This window comes from Ciconia boyciana, chromosome 7 (genome assembly GCF_034638445.1).
Source record: "Ciconia boyciana chromosome 7, ASM3463844v1, whole genome shotgun sequence".
Classification (NCBI taxonomy): domain Eukaryota; kingdom Metazoa; phylum Chordata; class Aves; order Ciconiiformes; family Ciconiidae; genus Ciconia; species Ciconia boyciana.
The window spans coordinates 60,432,031-60,445,397 of NC_132940.1; the positions used below are offsets into that span (position 1 = coordinate 60,432,031).

Genomic DNA, 13,367 nt, shown 5'->3' on the forward strand with positions numbered 1-13,367 from the left:
GAAAAAGAAGCGTCTCTGTTAAACGTAGAAAGAATGGGACTTCAAAACTGAATCATACAAAGTATCTGCTAGAAAAAGGAATAAATTACTTAGGCTTTGCCACTTAGAACATATTATACAAATAGAAGACATTTGATTTTATAATGGAAAAAAAAACAAACAAGGCAAACAAAGAGCAGAAAGTAGTCCTTATACATCAGTATAACTTTTCAAAAAATGTACTTAATCTTGAGAAAGATGGAACAAGAGTGTTTTTCAAATCTCTCATTTATGCTTGAATGACATACCAAACAAAAACCAACTCTGCATTAAGAAGCAGCATCAAGAGCAAGTATTTTACTTAATAATTCAACTATAATGCGATATTCACTAAGACTTTTTTCCCCCTCCTTTCATGTATTGGAACACAAGCCTTTTACTGGAAGGAAGACTGGATAATAGCTCCCTTACACCTCATGCCGCCCTTCCAAAGATAGTGAATACATCTGCTCTCAGATACTAATACACAACGACAACTCTATCGAACCCTGATCTATTAGCAACTAAACAACAAACATGTTTCAATCTTAGCATTATACATACAGTGTATAAGAGAAACACTAATACCTATTTCAAAAGGAAGACCATCTCAGGTTACTTTCACATAACTTGAAATAACAATTCAATAATTGTTCAAACTATATATTTCCTAATAAATGCACATTTCCTTTAATACATCCCAGATTCCTCTTAGGACAGGAACTCAGAAAATTCCTATAAATATTCTCTGCAACCTTTCTGGAACTATTTTCAAATTCAGAAGCCACAAGCCTATCTGATCAAGATTGCACATTCATCAATAAATTATTGTATGCTTGCATACTTTAGTACATAACCACTACATATATGAAAATGCATATTTCATTTCAGTTCCCTATACTCAGAGGTCCATTGATAATTTTTATGTGCAAGAACCATCTGTACATTACTCAACAAAATAAAACAGAAGTATGTTCCTTTTTACAAAAAAAAAAAAAAAAGGAACAACAAAAAAATAACTTTACAGAAAACAAACAAACAAAACAAAACTCCCTGCTTGTGCCACAGAAGTATCCTATGTTTGAACACACACCCCAGGAAAATTTTTGCTCCTGGGACTTTCTGGTTCTGAAGTGCTGGACCTTTGAACGTATATAATTAAAAAATTCACTTGAAATATATTCTATTTTTTCCTGCATGGCAGACCTTATTTGCTCTAGAAAACTGAAGAATTGGTCTTCAGAATTGGTTTACAAACTGAAACCCATGTAAAATACACGTGCAAATTTAGAGAATTTAAACTTTCAAAGTTCATTATCCACTCAACTTCAAAATCTAGACTTAAGTGCTAGCATGCAACATACATCAAGAATGAAGTGTCTATGCAGAATCACTTTTTGTTATGGTGGAGTATTAACAGAGCAGAAAAGCCAGCTAGACCGCATGGGAAATGAGTATTTTTCCACACACACACTTATGAAAAACAGCTGTTAGAAAACATGAAGGAAAAAAAAAAAAAACTTTTTTTGACAAAGGATGAAAGTGAGAAAGCGCGTCCCAAAATAATCAAAGAGTTACAAGTAGGTAGATGAAGCAAGTGAGAAAAGAAGCCACAAGTCAGTAATCAAGAAAAGCTCTGTACTAAAATTGCAAAGTCTGGTAATTGATCAGAACTAGAGATGCAATTTTTTTTTCCCCCTGGAAACACCATGTTCTCCATAGCCTCTTTGCTCACTACGTGGTTTCTTTTTTTTTTTTTTTTTTTTTTTTTTTTACTATTTCCATGAAGACAAAAATCAAACCATCTGTCTTGTGCCAGACATACTTGCCCATGTTGTATCTGTTTTTCAAATAGCAGACACTCATCAAGCATCTAATACATGCGATTAGCTGGTAGGAAAACAAGAATTCAATCCAATTTAAAAATATCTTTGCATTTGTTCTCATTCCATCCGGGGAGGAAACTGGATACTTTTGTATGCTTGTCTGTGACTGAGAAAGAAGACTGAATAATCAGTAGTTCAGCATGTTGAACATATGCTCACATATCAGCTCTGGGCCAACACTTTGGCCTGAAAACAAGACCAGGCTTCTCCGAGTATTTCAACACATTCCTCTCTTGTGTAAGCACTTCTATAAACAATATTGTATAGGCTTTATTCCCAATTGATACAGTAAAAATATGCAGTAATGCAGCACCTCACTACTAAAATAAAAATTTCAGAGGCATGTTTCTGACACCATGTAACTATCTTCCCTTTTTAATCAGAATGTTTTTTCTCCCCCCCCCTTGATGCATGGTCTGAATGGCTGTTACAGTCCCTTTTAGAGACTGCAGAAGAGGGTACTGCATCACAAGTGTCTCCTTTAATAGTTAAGAGAAGCAGCAGTCTGATTTGTCAATTATTTTCTTCCACAGGTATTCTCAGAAACCTCTAAATGAGTAAATCCACTAATATTTTAATAGGCTTCCATAATTCAGCCTCAGACAGAGTCTACTATACTAGCCAGAGGCACAGTACATTTCACTTTTATATACAGGTGATCCCCGAGGTTCCAGTTTCCTCCTCAGAGGTAGTTCCTTCATACTGTAGATGCTCTGCAATGGCTCCCACAGCAATAGCCAGTATCAACAGGAAGATTACAAAATTCTGTATGTCCCCAGCATAATCCTTTATTTGTTGTAGATATAAGGTGTGTATCTACAGCAGTTCAATATTATTTTCTGCCCTCTAATTATGCTTTCAAATATTCATGCAAGAAATAATTTCTGTGCCAGAGTTCATATGGATTTTTTCCTACTAAAATACTTATAAAACCAAGTTATTTGACCACAAGGAAACTAAGTCTTTAAACATGCCCAAGTATTGCCATAAAAAAAAAAGTCAACAACAAATTAAGCAAAAGAATAGTGAAAGACAATTAACTAATTTAGGCAGCAATACTAGGTAAATCACTGCCCTTAGTCTCACTCAGCATGATGTTTGTGATTCATAGATGTAAATCTCTTAGAACACATTTATAAAGGCATGTTTAATAATTTCATGTTTCAATGCAGCTTGCAGTTCCCATCTATTAATTCCTCTGAGATTTTACCACCAAATTAATTTTCTCCCACAACTAGCATGACCAGTGGATTTCAAATTTCACATTAAAAGACAAATAGGAAAATTAATCATCTGCCAACTATTTTTCCGGGGGGGGGGGGGTGTCAAATTTAGTGCCCACAAAGCGTGTCAAATGGACTGTGGAGAACCAACTGTGACAGTAGATGGGATGCATCCAAAGGTGTTGAAGGAGCTGGCTAATGTCACCAAGAGACTGCTCTCTACCAGCTTTTCAAAGTTGCGATGACAGAAGGAAGTCGTAAAGATTGGAAGAGTCAAGTGTTACGCTTGTCTGTAAAAAGGCACGAATGAAGATGCAGGAGCTTGAGATCATTCAGCTTCACCTCAGTCCTGTCTTGCCAAAGTACAGCACGCAAGAAACATTAAGCAAGCAGCTCTTGCCTGCACATGGACACCAATCCATATCATACAAAGAATACAATGAAATAAAGCTACAGAGGGTCAGTATAACTCTATGGCTTTGCTGACTTTAAAACACACTGAAATCAAGTGTAATGTAACCTGGTATGCTCCGGAAGAGCTAGAAACACTAACTTCACTTAGGCAATCTGGAATAAAGCAGTAGCTTCAAAGTGTAAAACTTACATGAAGCCCCACATACAAACACCATCTGCTCTTTTGCAAAAGGTATAACATTTGAAATAACATTCTTTTCTCTTCCTCTTAATACATGCCATTATGAAGTGAATAATTTTATTTATATAAAGAGCCCACAAAATGAAGTTCCATAAAAACAGGAACATATGGCCAAATAATTCTGAATAGCACTTAGCATATTCATCCGTAAAATAAGAATATAATGGGTAGATAAATACACCCAAGACTACTTGGAAATTGCCAGTATACACATGGTTTTCTGCAAATAATTTTTTTTTTTTTTCCCCCAGAATTTCTCACCCGTCACTCTACACAGATACTTCTCATTATCGTTTTGCCAAAGTTAATCTTTTCAAACAACAAACTTGTCCTATACCACCTTATATCACACATATTAACAATAGTCTTAGGCCTAACTCAGTGCCTAAAAAAAAAATTCCTTTCTTCCATAAAAGTTAAATTTTTATTGCCATTACAAAGACAAAGCTTGAAACAAATATAGGCAATCCCTAAAATGAATGTAAATATAAAGGAGAAAAGGTAGAATATGTGTGGAGATACTTATAATATTAAATAAAATGACTAAATATAAACTTAAGGCAAGAAATAATCATTTAAAAAATAAAAACAGTCCTGAAGGAAAATATGTACACACCTATGAATTACTTTCTGGTATTAGTAAGGAGAAAAACAATTCATAGTCAAATATCTCTACCTTGCACATGCACTCACGCAGGATTTTCTGTAATTACAGCATTTGGAATCCCTTTCTTTTTCTCAACAGTACTTCATACATCTATCATCCACTGGTTTCTAAGCCATTAAATACTTTTCATTGCACAGTTTCTTACTAGTAAGTGGCTTAGAATTTGTTGACTGAGCCCAAAAAACCCCACCACTTTTACAGACATCTCCAACTCTTACATTGATCAATACTACAAACAAATATGTAGCTTTCTCTTCAGCATGTATCATGAAACTTTCTGGATACGTGCACATTATCACTTGAGACAAGAAGCACAATCATCTTCAGACTCTCAAAACTCCTTCCAGCCACAGATTTTTCCTGCTCTCATTTGCTGCAGTAGTATAACCAGCTGGTCCTCACTGCATACATGATTCGGTTCACCAAACCACACTCTTCTAATCAATCCTCTGGTCGTTGCTTCAGTATCTTCAGGGATTTAAGCAAAAAGACTGGTTTCACTGAGTGATGTGGGTTTACTTGGGTCCTTTTCATTATTTTTGACGATCCTCTCATCATATTGAAGGCTGATTCCTGAGATCTTCTCCAAAACGCTGAAGAGTTTATACAAGACAGTCATATCTTACCTGACTTGCACTTCAGCTTGATTTCTGCTCTTCCCATCAAACTTAAGTGTCAAAGAGAGGTATCACTATTCTGATTTACAATTCTTTTATTTCTCCCTATGCTGCCTACAATTCCACTAAGCCTACGACCTGAAAGCATCGCCTACTAAAGGCATGTAAAACTGAGCACACTAAAAACCTCAGAACATTCCTGCTGGCTCTTCACTGCAGGAGATAATGCATTATAACACAGATTTCCCCGAAATCTCTGCAGGATCTACAAATCCCTCCTTGCAAACCCTCCGATAATTCCCACACACACACAGTAGGCTCTTCTGTTAACCAGGCTGTTGTACTCAGTTTTCTAAAGCAGCGGCAAGTGCTCTCTTCTATGAAAGTTACTCAATCACAACAGGATTTCTTTATTATTTTTTTTTTAAATTTCACCTTTCTTTCAGATTCTGGACTTCAACGATCTTTATTTCCACAGTATTTTCATGAAAACTTGTAAGAAATCTTAGCAACTGGCATGTTACTCTAGTATTTACAGGCAATGGCCAAGATCTACTAACGCAGAAATTGAGTGTAATGACATCTTTCCATTGCTGAAGAATTTTGTCGCCAACATGACTTAGCAATCTTCAATCTTCAGTACAGAACTTCTAAAACAAGTTCATTGTTTCCAAGCATTTTAGATATTTTAAAAGTCTTGAGCTGACTATCGGCTCTCTTTAATTTCAACAGTATTCTGGGTTAAAGAACCATATTTTATTATTTTATTTTTATGCAGATTCATGTATTTAGATACAGAAAGAATACTGTGCTTATCTACTCTGACATCTACAAAACATGGACACAGGCCCTCAATCAATTTCTATTTAGGTACATCTTAGAGGAAAAATATCACATTTTAATTATTTTTTTCCTTTAATGAATATCCTACCACAACCTGCAATAAATTACCCTCACTGCTGAAGATGCATTTCTTATTTCTATTGCAAATGTGTCTGGCTCATATTTTAGCCAATGGATCTTGTTATACCTTCATTTTCTGCTTCATTATAGAATTTCTGTTCACAATGCACACACTTAAACATTGCAATCAAGTCCCTCCTTGCCTTTCTCTTTGATAATATTTAACATATTAAGCTCTTGGAATCTCTCCCTCAGGAGCTATTTTCAACCCTTATTCATTCTTACAGTTCTTCTCTGAATTCTCTTTGACTTTAACATACTCCTTGAAGTATGAACACCTAAACTTGACAGAGGATTCTTAGAGTGATCTCATTAATGTCAAATACAAAGATACTGTACGTTTTCTGCTCACTCATATGTATCTTGGATCATATTCAACATTTTCCTCAAGATTTCCCATAAATTAATCTGTATTTACATGGAAAGTAATTAACTGAGAAGCTCAAAAACAACAAGAGAGAACAAGGGAACAGACCCAACAATCCTACCAATTCAACCTCCCAGATGACTCTTACATATTTCCTTCTCCCTAACATGCATGTGCTTGGTGGCATTTCCCTCCGATTTTCAAGCAGAAACTCCAGAAGAATGGTATGATGGCTGAATCCTTTGGCTCTGTATAAAGGAGGAATGCTGCACTTACTAGTATAGAGTTTAGGGTTAACCAGTCTGAGTTAAAAGTCAAGGCTTACTGAGGTCAACAACCAATGTCAATAAAGTCAAGATATCGATCTTCAACACAAGTAATGGATCAATAATAAATAATAGCATATTCTCACTTTTATTCAGGTCCTCTATGTATTCTGTACTTCTCAGATATTCACACAGAACTGCAAGCACATTTGTACAAGAAACCAGAACAAATAGCACTCATGAACCTTTGTTTGATTACTTCTTGACTACGTTTTCAGATATTCAAGTCTTAACATTTTTTTAGATTCCAGCTGACCAACAGATCCCATGGCCAGTAGATGGCTCACAGAAAATAACTGCTCTTCTGCACTCGGCCTGGGCTGCAAGAGCTGTACTTGATTTTTGCTTTACAGGAACCATATAGTTATTGTACGATGAACGATGACCTTTCCTACTTCCCTGCACAGTGATGTTAACCAAGCATACACAACTGACAGAACCAGTAGATGCATATTTGAGGAGAAACAAAGTGCTTTAGTGCACACGTTGCTAAGGCTCCAAGAAGAAAGTGCATTGTTTTCAACTGATCATAACTCATTCAGAACACTGAGTTACTTCTCAATGGAGGCAATTTCCACATCAAATTTCAACTCTCAACCTCTTTCAACATCAGCAATGCAGTTAAAGAACATGAAAATCTTAAAGAAAATTAGAGGGAAAAACTGGAGAGCGGAAATGTTTCTTCCCCTCACTTCACTTTCCAATTTAAGTGCACGGTGGGAGTGGGGGGAATCAGTGTTTTTTCACTGTTAAATACTATAGCTGTGTTGACGTGACCTTTTACGCTGACATGCTCTGGAAATGTAAAACTTCCGAATCTAAAACCAGTACTGACTTAAAAAAAAAAAAACCACAAACCACCACACACACAAAATCAAAAAACAAACCACCCCCCACACACACACAGACAACATGCAACCACAGAAGTCAGGAACAAAAACAAGTGCTTACTTCACTGCTCCAGCAATCTTAGCCAAGCTTTTGGAAGAGAAATATAAGTGGACAGAGGGAGAGGAGAGACATCATGCCTAGAAGATTTCAATTCAAAGAAGTTTGGTTTGCAATCAAAAGAACACATATATATGTTTCAGAAACTTACAATACAGAAGGTCCAAACAAAAATACAAATATAGACAAAGCAGTTTTGCTGCAGAAACTGGTAGCCAACAGAGCAGTCTTGTGAGCTAAGCTGTGGTGCACGTTCCATGGAAGTGCTAGCGCAAAATTTTGTATCATTAAAAGTCCATTTCCTCACACCAACACAAAACTGTTCTGCAATTCCTGCTACTGGCAGTCCATACACAGACCCAGTGGTTGCTGGATTGCCAACAACCTATAGAGAAGGTATAAACATAGAGTTGGTCCCCTCTGTACACGACCACCAAATAGAAGGTTCTGGCATCTAGTATTAGAACAAATATGACTGACATTGCTGACACCAGTTACCAGTTTACGCTGAGACAAGGCACAGAAACAAGCAAAAATAGTCCCAGAAAGCTACTTCTTCCAATAGATCAAACACACAAAGTCAAACCCCAGTGAAAACAACAATGGCACCATTGTATCTCCACACAGCAGGAAAAAAAACCAACTTTGCCCCTCCAAAAAATAGACATCCAGTACCTGTTCTGTATCTCACAGCTAGAGATAATGCCTATATTTCATAGTTGGATTAATTACAGCTATCTTCAGGAAAGCGTTACGACTCTTATTTTACAAATCAGCAAACCAAAGAGTGATCTGGAGGCAACTTACAGGATCCCAGTTCTAAATTTTATCACTAATTCAGAGCCATCTGTCAATGATTTCCTCACATTACATTGCATACTCCTAATAAACTCATTTATAAATATATGTATATTTATATGCATGTGCTTAAACACCAAAGCAAATGTCACAGTGGAGAAAAAAAAAAACACACACAACAGCCTAAGCACTGATTCTATACTGAAGAAATACATCGCACTGCAGGAATGCTATCTTGGCCAACAAAAGTACATTTAGAGTAGGAGCTCCAGAGCCAGTGAAAAAGTTTGAGGATCTAGAAGATGTCTATTTGACAGATTAACCATAATGAAGATCTACAGCACACATTCCCTGGAGGGTTACATGTGCATCACCAAGAACTACGCTTCTGAAATAAATCCGTTTATTAAGAGGGAGAAAAAGCACTTTAAAGGTCTATTTTTGTCTAGTTTGTATTCATACCCTGAGGTTATTTAAGAAGGGGAAAAAATAATGCAGGTATGTACCACAGTAAGTGACAAGCTAAGACTTCAGCTATGAAGATTAACAGAGCGGGAAGTCATATGATTCAGCTTTATTATTGGGAGCTGCTACCACAAAAAATCTGCAGCTTGTGACACTCATATGAACCATGAGCATCTTTTTATCAACTTAGACAATTCTGACATTTTTACCACTTAATCCTTTTTTCTGCTTTAGATAAACAACCTGGACCCAACTCTTCAAAGCAAACAAAACAGCCTCCCATTAGCACAAACAGAAGTATTGCTTCATTATCGAGCAATTTGGCCTGTTAATATGGTCTCAGCTAACACCTGTAAAAACAGGATGTGAAAAAAAATTGCAAAGTTTAGACCCTTAAAACAAGAAAAACCTGATGAAACTTGGAGAAAAGTGGTTTTCTGCAGAATTTTTTTCTTTTTTAAGAAAATATTGTGTGTGTGTGTGTGTGTATACCTCTACAGCTTTTAATTAAAAAACTCCAGCTGTAAAAAACTGCAAAAGGTCTGCCACAAAAGATCATTCTTTGGCTTGTTTCAGGTGATTAATTGTATGATAATCTACCATGAAGTTAAGACACCTACTAGGAATGTACAAAACCAAAATTCAGAAGATATTCTTTAGTCTTTTGTCAATACTGGAGATAAATGCTGGATTATAGATGCACTGGGACTCATACGAGAGCTCTTTAGATTAAGAATCTATAAATATATATAGCATTGCCTGATATACAGGACTCTGGCATCATTACAGTTTCAGTCATCTAATGCTTTCCATATGCTAACCACTGAACAAATAAATTTGCCTGTAAATGCAAGAAATATGTACCAAGTAATAAATAAACCAACATGAAATGGGCTGTTCATATACAGGGTAAAATCTAAATTCTTTATTTCTTCCCTGAATTCATCTGAATATGACTCAGCAACAACGCTGCAAATTTCAGCTGAAGTCAGCAAGATGGCTCAGCACTGTTTGCAGTTGTCAACTCCATAGCCTTTATAGAGTAGATTGTAATTACAATTTTGAGACCATCTCAGTTAAGGGAGACTTACCGTACAGAAACCTACTGAAGTCAAGGAGGTCTACATGGATGGAGAAACCAAAGACAACCATGGATCACACAGCAGGACTACAATGTTATCCTATACTGAAACCAGTGAAATTACTCATTTGCATTTCAGATAACCCGAGCATATACAAAATGAAGGAGGGGAAAGCATGTTTTCATCCAGTTCATCGTTTTGATAGCTTCCAGAAAGTCTTTGAGATATCACATATCACTATGTTTTGGGGTTTCTTTTTTAATATTTAAACGCTTTAAGGAGCTAACACGTAATTCGACACATAATTCTGTTTCTAAATCTAGCCGAGACAACGCTTGTGTCCAATTTCTCAAAACAGCTAAGTGAACAGAAAGCAAATAATAAAATACTCTGAGTAATTCAACACCATAACTCAGAAGTAAGAATGAAAAAAGAGCAGGAGAACGCAGCTAATCATATTCATGTAGGACACATTTGCAATGCAGATTTACCTGTTATATTGCAAATTGTAGCGTACTCAAGCCAGGACCTCCTACCAGTCAGGAAGGAGAAATCGTCCTGACTTAAAGACGCGACGTTCCCGTGCGCCGTGAATCACCGTTCATTAGCGGATGGCAGCGCCGGAGCAATTAGCGCCCGCGCGTGCCGGGCGCCGCGCGGAGGGACGCGGTTCCCCGCGCACCTCACCTCACCTCACCTCACCTCACCGCGGGGAGGGAGGAGCAGCCGCGGAGCCCGCCAGGGTGGCTCGGAGCTACTTTTTTACCGAGTTCACAGTTACTTTTAGAAAAGCACCCACTGAAACTGCCTTGCTTTGACAAAGTTTTCCCCCGCTGCCTGCGGCGCTGGCGTGAGGGCGAGCCCCGGCTGACAGCCGGGCTCCATCCACAGCAGCCCGCAGACCGACGGACCGGCCTCCCGCCCAGGCGGGAGGATGCCGGTACCGGGGGGTCCGGTGCCCCCACAGCGGGGCCCGGCCGCCCCAGCGCCGCGCTGCCCGCCCGCCTCCTCCCCCCGCGCCGCCGCGCCGTTACCTGCCCACCCCGGGTGCCCCGGCGCCGTACGGCTGCCCCGCGCTCGCCGAGGGAGGTTTTCAGCAGCCGTAAAGCGGGGAGCGCGCTTTCCCCGAGCGGCGCGGCGCCGGCGGCCGGGCAGGGGCCACCCCAGGAAGCGGCCCTCCGGGCGGGCGGCGGCGCCGGGCTTTCCCCCGCTGTGGGGCAGGCTGGGGCCTGTGAGCGCGATGCCCTCCCTCGGCTCCATCTTCGGAGCACCGGGGCTCGCCCACCTCGGGGGCTCCCTACCTGCGCGGGGAGCTGCTCCCGCCGCCGTGAGCGGCCGGGCCTGCCCTGCCCGAGGCCCGCCTAGTCCTCCCGGTCAGCCGGGGCCGAAGCAGAAGAGGCGAGCGGGACCCCGGTCCCGGGGAACGTGGGGAGAGGAAATTGCTAGAGAGCTTTTGGCACGATGTGACAACAGGTTGTGCAGGTTACGGGTGAGGCCGTTACCTACATTCAAGCAGCAGAACCTGCAGCTGTAGCTCCTGCGGGATGAGAGGATTTTCCCTGCCTCATGATCTAGATTCATAACATTTCACAGATACGGTGGTGTTCAAGCCTTGCTTTAAGGCTTTTTGGTGATAGTTCGGGATATGCAGCGTTTGTGCATGGTAACATACTCTATACCCACAGACCCTCCACCCGGGAGGGGAGAGGGGAGAAGTCAAGTGCACCCAGAGCCAGCCAGGACCCACCGCTTTTCCCAGCACAGCTCTGTGGGAGCGAACATCTGAGCGCCGTGGTCACGCATCTGACAAGTATCAGCAGGAGCGAACAGCACAAGTGCACAGTTTTACAGGTGTCTGAAGTGCCATAATTATATTGCTTTCACAAAGCCTCTTAGTGTCCATAGGTAAACTTTGATCTTGAATGCAGTCCCATTACAATATTGGCTCCTTATAAAAAGGAGTTTCCTCAATACAGATTAATGACTTAGTTCTTGGAAGCATTTTGCTGTTCATTCTGTCCTAAATCTACAATTTGTCCTGTAATCCTGGGTGCTACCACACAAGCTACAGAGCTCAGCTGTCTTCAACAAAGGCAGGAGAAGTAACAGCCTGTAAAATTTCACTAACTCAGGGGTAGTATTGTTTACCCTAAGAGAATTAGTGATAGAAATGTTCATTTTAAAAAGGGGAAATCTGTCAAGAAGCATTTCCCAGACGGACATTTATGACATATCCCTCCCCATGGGAGGGGAAGGGGGGGGGGGGGGGGAAGAGAACAATATTAAGATGTTTTCCCTACTGGATGATAAAAACTATTATTAAAAAAAAAAGAGCATCTTAACCCAACAGCTACTGCAGAGAAGGCAGAAAACAAAGTCCTTCAAAAGTCTTCCATGCATAAGGTATGCATACTAGCAGACAGAAAAGCAAATTTCAGGCATTTATAACAGAAGTAGCTTCTGCTAATGAAGTATTAATGGGAAAGTCTGGTTGGACTGCTATAGCTCTGAAAGCAATTTCAGAACGCATAGAGCAATACAATCACTGAAGAGCAGGTGAACTAATGTACAATCCTCATTAATAAAGCAGTTTTTCCAACATTAAGCAGAAGCAGAAATAAAACCACTGCAGCTGGAGGCATACTTTTCTTGCCCAATGGAACAGAAATCTATCAGGCATTTAGGTGTACAAATAAATTTACTCAAAGCATGATTCATCAGTTTTTATTCACAATTTTCTCTTCTCCTGCAAGAACATGTTACAACTCTGCTCCTTCCTCCACCCTTCTCTTTTCTAGACCACCTACGGGTTAGAGCCATGGCTGTATACCGGTGTTGTTAGTCACACCATAAGTACAGACTTGAGTTTTTTGTGCCACGTAGCTTAAGCCAATCATGCCCATTCTGTGTGAAAGGCTGAGACTGAAGTTCAAAACAGATTTTCCACCACCAGAGTTCTGCATTTCCTTGCTTTGGCTGTGAACCACTTTTAGATAGTCCAGAATACGGCAAAAGCGTGAGCTAACACTGCAACAGAGAAATGGTCTCCAACAGCAAATCAGTGCACCAGCCATGACTCCTCATGCTTTCACACAAGGGTCCAAATGTGTTAGGTAACCAGAAAGCTGACTGGAGTCTCATGCCTCTGCTGCATCTTAGTAAAAAATTCCTGGACAGGCCTCTTAATTACTCTGAGCACTAGCAAAAATTCACTCAAATCTAAGATTTTGCTACCCTTTTGCTAAAACCAGGTTAACTTTGCTGCACAAACACTTGTCTTCCTGCTGCCGTTCTAATAGTTCCTCCCTTCCCCCAACATTTTTGCCAGGGATTGGCTTCATTACAGGCAGTG

The 13,367-nt window shown here is 39.7% G+C and overlaps 1 protein-coding gene across 6 annotated transcripts in view; it reads right to left on the reverse strand.

Annotated features, from left to right (window-relative positions):
* NAALADL2 (N-acetylated alpha-linked acidic dipeptidase like 2) overlaps positions 1-11,109 on the reverse strand; it is a 517,712-nt gene extending 506,603 nt beyond the window's left edge. For 3 of the 6 annotated variants that reach the window (XR_012043446.1, XR_012043445.1, XM_072867997.1), the window contains exon 1: positions 10,507-10,728. The gene's annotated coding sequence lies outside the window, so the exon portion shown is untranslated. Of the gene's footprint in view, positions 1-10,506; positions 10,729-11,049 lie in introns of those variants that run through there. The other 3 variants (XM_072868000.1, XM_072867999.1, XM_072868001.1) reach the window with 3 other exon arrangements.
* Positions 11,110-13,367: the final 2,258 nt, after the last annotated feature.